Raw genomic sequence first — 13,636 nt, forward strand, 5'->3', positions numbered from 1 at the left:
TCTCCTATTATACCAAAGTGTCACCTAGGAGGAGGCCACTGGCTCCTCAACAACTTCTCTGAACAGAGGGAGAGTAAGACCAGCTTGGGTTTGTTGCTGGCCTTTCCTGATGTGGTGACTCCTGCACCAGCCCACCAGGTTTCCAGCCTATGGGGTTAATCTTGTTAGGTCAGCTTCTCCCTTCTTAGGGATAGCCAGAGGGATGATCCATGAGCTGTACTGGCTGCCCATGGTCCAGGGCCACACTCTGCCTTCAGTATCTGGCAAATGGCTTCTGTAAACACAGTAACTGCTGCATGGCCCGGCAGGGCACTGCCAGGCGAGGGGATTGTCTCAGGATGCAAACCTCGAGTTAGCACAGGAGTCTCGTTTATCAGTGAGTACTTGGCACCTCGGTCTTACAATCTTTTGTTTCATGTTTTCTTGGAATAAGCAGGGAGTTCTGCAGAAACTGTTGCAGTAAATTTCTAGGTGGATATGAAGCTTTTGGTTACAGGAGGTCATGGATACTTTCTCCCCACTGCCTTAAACTGGCTGAGACCCAACTGAGCAATAGCAGTTAAAACCGTGTCTGTCCAGCAAACCAATAAAGTCAGTGTTTAATTTAAAATCATATGTCCTATTAAACAGCTAACAGGTAATTGCAGTGTTAAGTACTCTATGGGAAATCAGGAGTTTACTGGGTCATGATACGAGAGACATTAGTAAATGATCTAATGTCAGCAACAGATGTAAATCCAGAACAGATCGTTTAACTAGTGTAGCTGCTCTATATGTGTGTTGTCTTATGGTGTCTTCTTTATTTGTTTTTTCTTTTTGTAAAACATATCAGTAAAACTGTAAAAAATATTTGTCACTCTGTTGTGCAAGGCCAAAACACATTAAAAGTGCAATGTAGACGGAGAATGTACTTTTTGGGAGAGTGGTTTCTCACTTTAAGCAGTGTTGCTTTTAGCAGAGCCTGCAGTGCCTTGTGAGAGGAAAGAGCAAGGGGTTCAGCCACCATATAAGAGGCTGGGAAGGGTCTTCTTAAACCACTGGAGCTGCAGTAAATGTCAGCACCTGGAGACTGCAATCCTGAGCAGTTGGTAAAAATTACCACCAACAAACTTGAGCAAATCCAGCTCTTCTGGGCCACAAGAAGTCTCTGCTGATGCTTTCAGTGTTCAGCTCAGCCCAACCAGTTTATTCTAGGTGGGTATGGCTCTTAAAACTGGGAGGGTGGGGGGACTCATGGATATGGTGTATGCACAGTGGTGCTGCTATTCCTGGCATGCGCTGCTTGTGCTTTCCAGTGCAGTGGCTATCTTTTAATTTATTGGAGTCCAAAGTTTAGCACTTAAATTAGTATGTATATATATGAGAAGAGCTGGTCTTCTGTACAGTGCAGCTCTGCCCCCCTGGTTGCCATTTGTGTCAAATTAAACTGTTAATGGGTATCTGGGAGAAGGAGAATGGTCCTGCTCTGTGAAACACAGGCTGCTGTCCTTTGGTTACCTGTGCACATGTGTTGGATCTCCACAGCAAACCCATGCTGGAGCAGTGGATCTGCAGCTTGTAAATTCTCATTCTCTGCTGGTCAGGCCAGGGAAAACACCTGCATCAGCAGTTCCTGCAATGCGCTTTTTCCTTTATGTTTTCTCCTTCAAGGTGGCTGTGCAAATAATGAGCAATAAAGGCTGTTATTTACAGGCCCTTGCACTGCACTATATATCAAAGGCTCTGATGTTTGGGGCTTTTGCTCACAGGAAGGCAGCCACAAGAGGGGCACAGATCCACACTTAAACCCATTTGGCAAAGCAGCAGTTACAGGGACAGGAGCAGGCTTCTCCAGGCAGCACTGCCAGCCCTGGGAACCAGCATCAGCAGCACTCTATTCCCATGGGGACTCATCACCCTTGTGTTAATGGTGTAAGGAGGTCCAGTGGAAAGGTACACGGGGTGGCTTAAGTACACTTAACTCCAGGCTGCATTTGTGCACAGGCTTTTCTAGGCACATCCAGACATGTGTGCATGGGGTGCAGGAGGCTGCAAGTCCAGGAGGCACCTGGAACGCTTCCCATTTGTACTTGGACAGCTTATTGCCTTGGGTGTGTGAACTCTTTAAATACAAAGAAGTCATTTTATTCCCCTTTCTTTTTTCCAAGCTCATAAAAAAAAATAATTAAAACTTGAAGTAATGTCACAGAGGAAAAAAAAAAGGGGGAGAAGTACAGTTTAAAATAAGGACTTATTGTAATTCACAATACTGTGACTGGACCCTGCATTGAAAATTCTCATCCCCTCTTGACAATCAGTGCCAGTCTGAAAACCACAGAGAAGAAGTCATGCTCCCACAAAGAGCGAGGCTGCTACTGAATTGGACTTCCAATGGGCTGCTTGAGAAAAGCTTGCTTCGGTTCTCTTGAAGTTGTTGCTTCCATACCCAGATATCCTCGGTCTGCTTCTCTCCTTCAGACATCAGCAGGCCTCCTCAGGAGTTTACAGAACAGGAGTGACGGGAACAACAAAGGCAGGCCTGGAAGGAGACTGCAGGAGGATGGATGAAGGTTCAACCACCTGCATACGCCAGATTATTTGTCTGTCCTGTACCATGTTCTTTGTGATGTGGAAATGCAGATGCCAGAGCTCTGCTGTCCTCTATCAGTCTGCTGGTCACATGTCCCTGCTTTCCCTGGGTTAGGATTACCCCCTCCTTTTTTTTTTTTTAATTACCCCTGTCCTGCGTTATCCCATTTCCTCACGTCTCCCCACACCTGCTTTCCTGTCTCTCAACGTGCACCCCAGGGGTGCAGGGAGAGGGATGCAGCTTCCAGAGGCAGCTCCGGGGAGTGGCGGGTGACAGGAAAAGCAAGACCCATAGGGCTGGGTTTTTTTAAGACTTTAAAATAATATCAGGAATTACGGTGTTTGCAGGTAGGTAAGGGCTGGAGACACTGCCTCCCGTGACAAGATGTGCGAGGGGGTCTGGAATTACTGAGAATGATGGATAAAGGGGATTAAATGCTTTGAGAACAGATACGAGAGGAGATAAAATACAGCTGAGGGGGAAGCAGGCTGTAGGCTGAAGAGGAGTATAAAATCGATGGGAAAGTGAAAATTTTTAGACGTTCTGAGTTTCCACTGCAGGGGAAGGTTGTAGGCTCAACCCCTTGGAAAAATCTGGTCCTCTCGCCATCAGATTTTTCCGTGCAGCTTGTGGAGCAGCGGTCTCCAAAGCGGGGTGTGCCCACAGCGAGCAGTTCATGGGAGCTGCGAACAGCGGAACCTCCGGGCACGGCACCTCAGGGCAGCCGCGGCCGCCGGGCCCTGACGAGGCGGAGGCACCCGCCGGCCGCCAGAGGGCGCCCGCACCTTCCCGCCGCTCGGCTCGGCCCGGCTCGGCTCCGCTCGGCTCCGCTCGGACCGGCCCGGCTCGGCTCGGCCCGGCCCGGCTTGGCTGAGGGAGTGCAAGGCACACACTGTCAGTACCAAGAAGTAAAGGGATTTAAAACTCCTTAGCCGTAATTAAGGGGCACTGGAAAGTCAGTCTTGGCCAGCGTGCTGAGCTGGGTGCTGCACATCCGTATGGCACAAAGTAGATCGGTGCTGGGTGACGTTTTTAAGAGCTGAGCACGGTGGAAATAGTCAACAACTCAGGGGTGAAAGAAAGCTAAATTGAGGTTAAGACACCTTAATAAGAAGAAAACCCAATGTGATGCAAGATCATTCACCACCTCCCACCAGCAAGGTGAATCTCAGACATCTCCTGGGCAACTTCCTTGGAATCTCCCCCTTCTCTACACTTTTCATTGCGGAATGTGACGTTCTATGGTATGGAATATCTTTTGGTCAGCTGTCCCATCCCAGCCTCTTGCTGAGGCAAAAACAGGGAAAGCCCTGACCTGGTGCAAGCAATGTCCAGCAATAACTAAAAGACTTCCATTTTAGCAGTGTTTTGGACACGAGTGCAAAATATGGGACTATATGTGAAGAAAATACACTCCATCCAAGCCAAACACTGTAGAGTTGGGAAACGTTGTGGAAGACATTATAATCCAGGGGCTTTGAAACAGGGAACACACAGTCACAAAAAAATGCACTCACAGATTTCAGTAAAAAAAAAAAAATAGGTGATACTAGAGGGAAAGCAAAAGCGAACAGAATATTCATTCAACACTCAAGTAAGGATATCACTGGTGCTTTTCTCTAGAAGGAGTCAAACACATAGCTTTGATCACAGGGCTTGCTTTTGATCACAGGCAATAGCACTGTGCCTGCATGGAGGATATATAATACCTTAGCTGGGTATCAAATATTAAAAGTTCTGACACATCTAGTGCTGAAACCATTGATTTTGATATTCACAAAATGATGGAACTACCTGAATGCAAAGTCTGGATGGCAAAAGGTCACAGGGTTCTGTTCATCCATTTCAGTTGTTCTTCCTTTGAATTGGAATGGGAGTCCCTGGCTTCTTAAATCCATTGCTCCTAAGATGCTTTTGGCTACAGTAAGGCAGATGAAGACTATAACTTCTGATGAAGGTGAGTAGCTCTTTGGATTGTTGGGATTTTTTTCACAACTTTTCCCTATTCCCCAGAATATTTTACCTCAGCTGCAAAGGCAGCATCCTGATTTCAGCCCCATGAGAAAAAAAAAAAAACACCGAGTGGACAAGTGTGTCTGTTTTGGATTTTTCTCATTACCACTTTCAAAATTTTCAAAGGAGACAAGGCTTTCACCAAGAAATGCTCTAAGGTTTTGAGCAGTGTGAAAACGCTTGAGAAGCCAATGATCTGATTTGCAGAAAAAATGTAACTTAAAAGGAGTCTCTGAGAAGCAAACTGCTCAGTTTCCACCTTATGTTGAATGAAAATTTGGGGAAAATTTTTCAGAACCATATATGACCTTACTTCACCACAAGTGGAGGTTACAGAGAAAGGATCTGGGGTTTTAAAGAGATTTTTAATAAGGTACGTACCTCCTTGTCCTCTAACTATATGCAGACAGTGTCACAGGTCAATGCACACACTTACTATAAAGCTCAACTTTCTGTGGCTTCCTTCTCTCTCACTTTTCTTCTTCCTTCTTCTATTTATTTTCTCCCATCATTGTGATTTTTCTCTTCGTGATAAGCAGAGTTATCAATGGTCTGAGCTGGTCTGTGCCGAGCTCTCTGTAATTGAGCTATCTCGCTTCCTCGCCCAGGGCACTGTATTTACTCTCTGAACTGTGAAGCAGTTGCTCTTTAGTTTATTATGGCCTTTGTCTCCATTTATTAATAGGTTTTCTCAGCAAATGGCACTTGAAGTACTTTTCTGAATACACTAACCTCATCTGAGACCAGCTCTGCTGCATCTACCCTCTGTACAGTGCAATTCATGTTTCTCCTGTGCTTTTCATGGTCTGAAATATGCTCTTTATACAGGCTTATATGACATGTTACCCAGGCAGGACAGCTGCATGATCTTGAGTCTGTTTCCTTGTGAATAAGCACTGATTTCTTTCAGGACTTGTGGGGAAAATCTGTTTTAATCCTCTGGTGAATCCTGAAATCAGAGACTCTAGTGTGGTGGAAAGGAGCCCCACCAGCGGCTCTGAAGCTGCATGCTGCATAAAAGAGGCCTGGTGAGTGGACAGAAACCCTGTAACTCCTCTGGAAATGCAAATGCTGCTGCTGCTGTTCTGCAGGAGAGAACCATGCTGAGCATCCCAAAAACGAAGAGGAGTGCAAGCATCTTTTACATCTCCAGGGAAATGCAAGCATAAACTCTGATCTGATGCTAATGAAAGGACTCCAGCAGACTTTGGAATAGGCCTGCAGATAAGGAGGATTGATATCCTTTGAACCTCACTTCTGCTAACAACCAAAAGGATTGTAACAACGAAAAGGATTCTGATAACAACCAAAAGACTATGACATCATTAATCATGGCACTACTGTTAAAACTTTTGGACAAAGATTAGAAGTGTAAACAGGGGCAGGAGGACCTCCCAGATCCGCCTTTCTCGCTCATCCCTGTTTTCTGGGGCAGTCTGGTCCCTCTTGTGTTCTCTGTGGATCAGACCAACACATTGTGGAGGTGCCAAGGTGGTATGTGGGTTTGCAGATCTCCACAGCTCTCTCTTGCCCCCTGCCCTGCCAGAACCTGAAGCTGGATACATGCAATAGCTCTGCAGTATTCTGTAAGGGAGAGGAAGAAGCCTCAACCCCTTCTCCTAAGCCTCTCCAGGAGTGAAAGAGAAACTGCTACTCTGTGAAGGAGAGCAGGGCAGGGGCGGTCAGAGAAAGGTGGGGTCAGGGCACATTAAAGACATGGAATAGAGGAAAAAGACTGGTATTAATTTTGCCCCAGAGAATGAGTGCAGTAATTGGAGGCTGGCTAGACTTAGTTCCTGAGAAAGTAAAGGAAAGCTTGTATGGATCAGTCAAGAAAGAACTAAGTGAAAGCATACAATTGATGCCACTGACAGAGCTTATGGGACCTATAAGCAAACTTTCAAACAAACCTGATTTTTGTGCTTTGATGAGACTACGCATTTGGTTGACAAAGGAAACTCTATAGTGATAATGCATATGAAACTGTTGGGCACCTGAGTCAGCATACACTCACTGCATTTTCAGTCCGAAAATGACATCAATACAGCTTGTGTGAACAGCACCAAGAGGAGGTCGAATGACACACCTCAGAAGAGCCAGTAAGAAGTCCAGGAGAGGCTCAGGCAGATTAGGGCGATGCTAGAATGGATGTTTAATCCATTAATGTAACAATTTAATATCTAAATGAACATGAAATCACTTGCTAACAGCAGGGGTTGGTAAAGAGTAGCAGGACAGAAGACAGAGATGCAGTCAGTCATGCAGAGTGATCAAGCATGGTCTGACAGCAAGGGGCCACTTAGTCTTGGAAAGCTGGGAGATGTGAGTGGGAGTGGACAGGGAAGTTTTAGCATAGTGGGTGGTGCTGATGAGTCTGAAACATTCAAGGTCTGAGAGGAGATTTAGTGAAATTAGTAGGTTTTGATCCAGAGTGCATAAAGGGTCTGTCTTGGATCCAGAGGCAGGCTCCAGGACACAAGACCTCCATGATCAGGACCCTCTCTGACTCCCTCTCAAGCTTCCTAAGTAGCAGAGAGCCTTTTCTTCCCCCATACATCTGTAGACAGGGATGTGAAGGGGAAACTGCTACCTGCATCCCATTGCCAAGATGTCTCATAATGCAAATGTGAGTTGAATAGTTGCAAGCCCACGTGGATAGAAAAAGAGAGCACCTTCAGGTTCTGCCTCCTGCTGCCATTTGCCTGATTAATGTGCTCAGGTCTACCATAGGGGAAGATTGTGCTGTGTCTGTGAGGAGTAGGATCACTCTCTTTTTGCAAACTGATACCCTTTTCCCTGCCTTCAGCCTGGCAGGGGCAGGCAGCAGCAGGAGAGCGGTTGCCTGGGAAATATGTAGCACAACCCAGTGGGAGAAACGGTAGAGTCAAGTGACAGTAAACCTTCCTCGGGTTTACCTGTTTGTTGGGGGGTTTTTTTTTGGGTTTTGTTTTATTTGCTTGCTTTGTTTTGTTGTTATGGAGTTGCTTCTCTTGTATGAGAATAATGAGCTCTCCCACTTGTGTACTGCTGCCTAGGGGAGGAAGCACAGGCTTGCTAGGCAGCTGGCATGCTAAGTCATGTCATGTCCCTGCCAGCCAGGGAAGGTTTTTTTCCTCCACACAGTCCCCTCCAGGGCAGTTGAATACAGCATCAACGTGTGAATAGAGAAGCCAGCAGTGCCTGCTTTGCACTGCACTGGCCCAACACACTTGGGGGCTCACAGCACTGACCCAGCAGCTGATCCAGAGGGCTCAAGAATATTATTTTTTTTATAGAAAATATGTTTATTCAGCCAGGGGAAATCAGAAGATGAAACATGACATGAAACAAAGAGAGAGCATTTGTACATAAGTCTTACCAGAAAACACGTTTGTTTCAGCAGTTTCCACAGAGCATAAACACACCTGTTCAAGGTCAAGTGCCAAACCCAACTCTCTCTTAAAGACTGGCACATTCTGACTCATCTCAACACTGCTGTTCATCCATTCCCTTTGTCTAGCTGTGCTTTTCAGCAGTTCAATGTCTTCTTTATTCTCCCTGGACTCAGTAGAAATTAACACTCGCCTGCCTGAAGGTATGTGGAAAGATATTCCTCAACATACTACTCTTAACAGCGCTGTGATATTTGAAACTGTATTGGTACATTGTTGTTGTTTTCTTCCTATTTGCTTCCCTGTAACATTCTTCTGTACAGCCTGACAGAAAAATAGCGAAAAAGAAAACTGAGATATTGTTGACATTCATAAAAATAACTTGTCTTCTCCATCTTTTTTTTTTTTCACACAGAGATCTTACTACTTCTGTTACAACCACCCCAAATCATTGGCAGGTGATTTCAGCAGAAAAATATTTCAGGGATTTTAGTATGGTGCATCTTTCTGGGCTACATTTAGATGCAATGCTTTAAACAAATGGAACCAAATGGCCAAAAAAAACAGATTTCTCAGGCTTGTAGTGAGCAATGGCACAGCTCTGTCCTGAGGTGTAAGCCAGTGGAGGTTCCAGAAGAGGCACAGTAGCTCTGGTGCCAGATCTACTGGGCATGTGCTCAGTGTTTCCCTGGTGGTGATTGTATGAGAACACCCTCTCTGTATACATGGCATGGTTTGGCCATGCTCAGAATCTTCCTGTTATGGCTCACACAAACACAAAATAAAAATCTCTCAGCAAGCTCCAAAAATGAGTGTCTAGAAGAGGAAGGGCTGAAGCATCTCTTCCTCACCATAAACAGAAATTGTTTTATTAATGTGGTCTACCTTGTTTCTCTCTCCCTAGAAATATACTCTGAGGAATGTTTCAGTTTCTACATATCTGACTTTTCTTTGGTCATCTGATATTTCAAAGGTTTGCAAGGTAAGTCTGCTTGCCCTTAAGTGAGCTATTGTTGCCTACTTATAAAAGCATGACAATTACCCTAAATGGTGAATTATCAAAAAATGCCAAATGGCAGCCCTTTTCCCCATAAGCTTTTTGTGACTTTTCTTTCCCTTCCTGCAGTTGCTGTGTTCATCCTCCCTCTTGTGCACGCTGATGAGCAGAATTCACTGATATAATTCCACTGAATTTGAGGGAATACCTCAAATTACAAATTACATTGGTGAGTCACCCTTCTGTCCTTCACAAAGTCACCCTGATCAGAGTTGTACTTAAGTCATACAATCAGTGCAACTGTCAGAAGCTATGAACTATCCAGGTGGAACACATTAGACCTTAGGGGACCATGCAGATCTGTACTTTGCCTGAAGGTACCCAAGTTTAACCTTCTGAGACTTCAAAATTTTCTCTCTGGCTGTGACTTCATCTAATTTATTCTTTAGTTGATGCAGAGGTTTTGCCTTCTATCTTCCTCCTACACAGTTTCCCATCTTTTGCGTCCTCCTTTTTTTTTTCCTCATTATTGCTTTTGCTCTTCAGCTGCATATTATAATAAAGTGTGCTTTTTTCGTCAAAGCATTTCTGCATGAGGTTGTAGTGAAGCTAAGGCTGCGGTTAAAGATACCACAAATGTATCAAGTGGTAATTTAAATTACACTGCTGGGTAATTTAAAAAATAACGTCTTATGTTTGTCAAACAATAGAGCATTTGATAAGCTATCTGCAGCTGAGAGGATCATTTTCAAAGGGCTGTCCACCTGCAGCACAAAATTCAAGGATAGGAGGTAAACTTCAGACTGAACTCCCAGCCAAGGATCCTCAAAAGCCTTTCCTTTTCTTTCTTTGTGGTGGAGGTCAGGATGCAAGAGCTGGAGACCAGAACATTTGACAAGATTCTTTTTATTGTAGCAAGAAACAGCAAAATGGAAAGGAGGCATAAGGATGGTGGGGGATGGAAAAGATTGATAATCGTTTCCTTGGCAACTGAAACTGTGGAGCCTCATGCAGGAATCCCTGAGAAAAAAACTAGATGATCATAATGGTCTCTTCTGCCTCCAGACTCTGTTCCAGGCTAAGTTTACACATCCCAGTGTGGTGCTGAATAAAGGGATCGAGTTAGTGCTAAATGGAAACCAGAAGCTGCATGGTTGTCAGAAATCCTTGGGTAGAAGAGAAGCACTGTTGTCTCCCTTTCATAAAATGGGGAACGTTTTATATTGCAAAAGATGAAAAGATTGAATAAGTTGGCAGGGATTATTAAAAATGTCTTTTCAACACAGTACAGTGGCATACAAGTCTCTGCTATCACTCACATCACTGCAATGAGAACATAACCCCCCTCAACTGAGACTGCACTGTCCAAGGAATTAACAGAAGGGCTAAGGGAGCAGAAAGCAGCTGAAGTGGTTCCTGTTTAATAAGTGCTGTTTGCCCATCATGTAGTTCAGTGCTACACAGGGCAGCACAAAAGGGTCCCAGTCCTGCGGTGTTCGGCTGCAGCGGCAGTGAATCTTCATTAGTGAATTTAAATGTAAGAACTAGGGCATATATATGAATATTAATGAAAGAAAGATTGACTAACTTCATGCTATGAAAAGATTTCTAGTCTCAGAGAGTAGGTGGAGTCTTTTGAAAAATGTATAATTAAATACAATATGTGATACACAAGAAGCTCTAAGAATGTGGATTTTGATCCCTTCCAATTTTCTGTTTATATAGTGTTTTGGAAGTGGGAAATGGAAAGATGTCTTCATTTGAACATTTTTCTTTTTTTTTTTTCTCTGTATCTTCATGCAGGTGTTTGTTAATGCAGAATTTTGTGGCCATGCATTGTGGGAGCAACTTGGCAGTGGGCCGCTACTATTGATTTCTGTTTCCAAAAACAGGGCATCAAATGCTCGTATATTTAGAGATGTATGGGTGTATGTATATATACATACATATAAATATATATATAAATGGTTATTACAAAGGTGTGAAAGACAGAGGAATGTTAAATCAGAATAGTAATTAATTACCCTGCCTGTTCCAATGCAAAGTTTTGTGGCAGCAGTGCACATAACAAATAAATGCTAGAAAGCTTTTATACAGTTCTGTGCCTGTGAAAGGCATTCCTGAGGAGAGGCTGGTGTATTACTACATATTCACTAGAAACCAAAGATTCAGGGCGGCAGAATTTCCAGACAGTCATGTGAGAATGAAGTGCTGCAGCATCAAGGCAGCCAGTCAACTTATTTCTGTCTGTTCAAAATGTTAAATAATTGCCAAGGCCTGCATTGCTATCAGTTACTTCTTAGGGAGGTTTAATGAGAGGAAACCAGCTTTGTGAGTGATTCCCCGTGCAAGCGAGTGGAGATGTTACACGTGTCTGTCTCATACTCTGCAAGGAACGAACAATTGTGGCAGCTCTAACAAAGCAGACAGAGAAAATGAAAGGATCCTTAGAGAGCCAATATATATTTTTTATTCTTTGACATTTGTGATGGGGATGGCTGGCATATAGCACAAAATGAAATTTGTTTTGCCCAAGACATTCTTCTGGGCTAACAGTAATTTCACAAATAAAATACACTGTAAGTAAAATGCCAGAGTGGCCATATTTGCAGATTCAGTGACAAGGGACTAGTGTAGAGCATGTCAGCCAAAATAAGGTGGGAGAGTCATGCTTTTCTATCTTAAGTATTCCTTAAAGATAATTAATAACAAGGGTATCAAGGTGTGTTTATCAGAGTGTGTGATTATATAAGTAGTATATAAAAGGTGAAATGCAAAGGCAAAAGCAGTGTGTTTGTTCTTTATTGCTCTCCTGTTTAAAAACTTACTGATTTTTTTCCTTCCCTCTTTTTCAGATTATTTTTCCCCATTTAATACCAAAATATGATGTGTCCAGTTTTTCAGATTTGATGAAGGTCATTTGAAGACCTGAATAATGATATCAGATAAATGTGTAGTTTTTATAAGGAACAGAAATTTCACTGCCTGGAGAGGCAGCTGTTCCTTTAGGGCAAAAACAGATGGAAGATTTAAAGCAGCAAAAATTAAAAAGGAATTTAATTTTACTATTTTGAATTATGGTTATCCAAAATATGACATCAGGTTTGAGATTAATTTAATGTAAATTTATCGATGTACAAAAAAAAATGCCCAGGTTATCAAAGCCTTCCTCTATAGACAAATGAGAGTCAGGCAAGGCCAGAGGCTGATGTCTGCCCTACCTCATAATGAAATTAATATTGCTTCTTTCAGTTCACAACAAAAGAATGGAGTTTAGAGACTGAGTTTCAAAGAAATATATGTAGGTAACTTCAGTTAAAAATGATCTATTACATCTGTCCTAGTTGAATCAAGCAAGGCTTGTTCCCTCCAAAGTGGATGTAAGAATGATTTCCTCCTACCCAATAGGTCTGTAATCAACTAAAAACACAGTAAAAGAGCACAAATAAGGAAATGCAGGAGAAGTATTTCAGAGGAACAGGAAGAGTGGGATGTACTAGAACAGAACCAAACCTTGCAAAGCTTCAAGGAAGTACACTCTGCAGTATGATGCTATCCACATTTTTCAAGGTGCATGTTTTCCTTCCAGAAAGGCAGGTCAGTTGACTAGGTTAATTCATTAACTTGATTTGGGGAACATAGCACATTGTTCCTGGCTCTTATAAGTTTCAGCTTCTTTGGTATTTTTCTTTAAATCCTAGCTCCTAGAGTCATGTGATTTAATAAATCCTGGATTTTACTTAAAAAGAAAAAAAAAAAATCTCACTTTTTTTCATAGATTGTGGAGTAAATCTTGCAGATACAAACTGTAAAGGCCCCAAAAAGGCAAAAGTAAGTACTAAACCAAACATGTATGAACACTTAGCTAGCCTAAGGATATCTGAATACTCAGACTTGAACACCAAGTTGGCACTAGTGGAGTGTAAACATTATCCACTGCTTGTCTTTCAAACCTGTGTTAGCTGTGTTATATATGTAAGGAAAAGAAAGATGTAATTCTCTGTATGGCCTTCCTCTTGTCTTCCTCTTCTCCTGTATATTCATAAAGTTGCACTTTGCCCCACATGTGCAGCTCAAGAGATATTTAGAGGTGCAATTATGCTGCAAACACAATTGGGTGATTACCACAAAAACATAACAAACCGCTCTAGCTAAAGTATGAATTGCAAGGCTGTTATGTTAAAATCAGATTTCCTTCAAGTGCTTTTGCTTGCAGACAATGAAAACAGCCTGTATGGCAGAAGACCACTGAAAAGAACTTCTAAAGAAATGTTACATTTTTACAAAGCAGCATTTCATCTGATGTGCACAGACCTTGGTTCATAACTGAAAGTGAGACATTCAAGGGAACTAGTAGGATTAGGTTATGGGAATTCAACTGAACAATGTTTTGCATTCAGATAATTGCACGAAATTGGGCTATTAGTGTAAGTTTTGTAAATTGCAAGAAACATAAAACAAAGTAAAATATTCCCAGTGTATACATTCAACTAATATGCTGAAAGAGAGGCCCAACTGACTTCAGACAGAGCACAGAGAACTTGCATTAACTCTTCAGAGCTGTGTCCAAATATTGTTCTCAGTTTCACAGGTTCTTCAAATGGACCTTCAATGGGAAACTCTTTTTATCAAACAGTAGGTAAATAAACATATTGTAGTAGTGAGCTTGTGGTTTTCACTGGCAAG

This window comes from Taeniopygia guttata, chromosome 1A (assembly GCF_048771995.1).
Source record: "Taeniopygia guttata chromosome 1A, bTaeGut7.mat, whole genome shotgun sequence".
NCBI lineage: Eukaryota > Metazoa > Chordata > Aves > Passeriformes > Estrildidae > Taeniopygia > Taeniopygia guttata.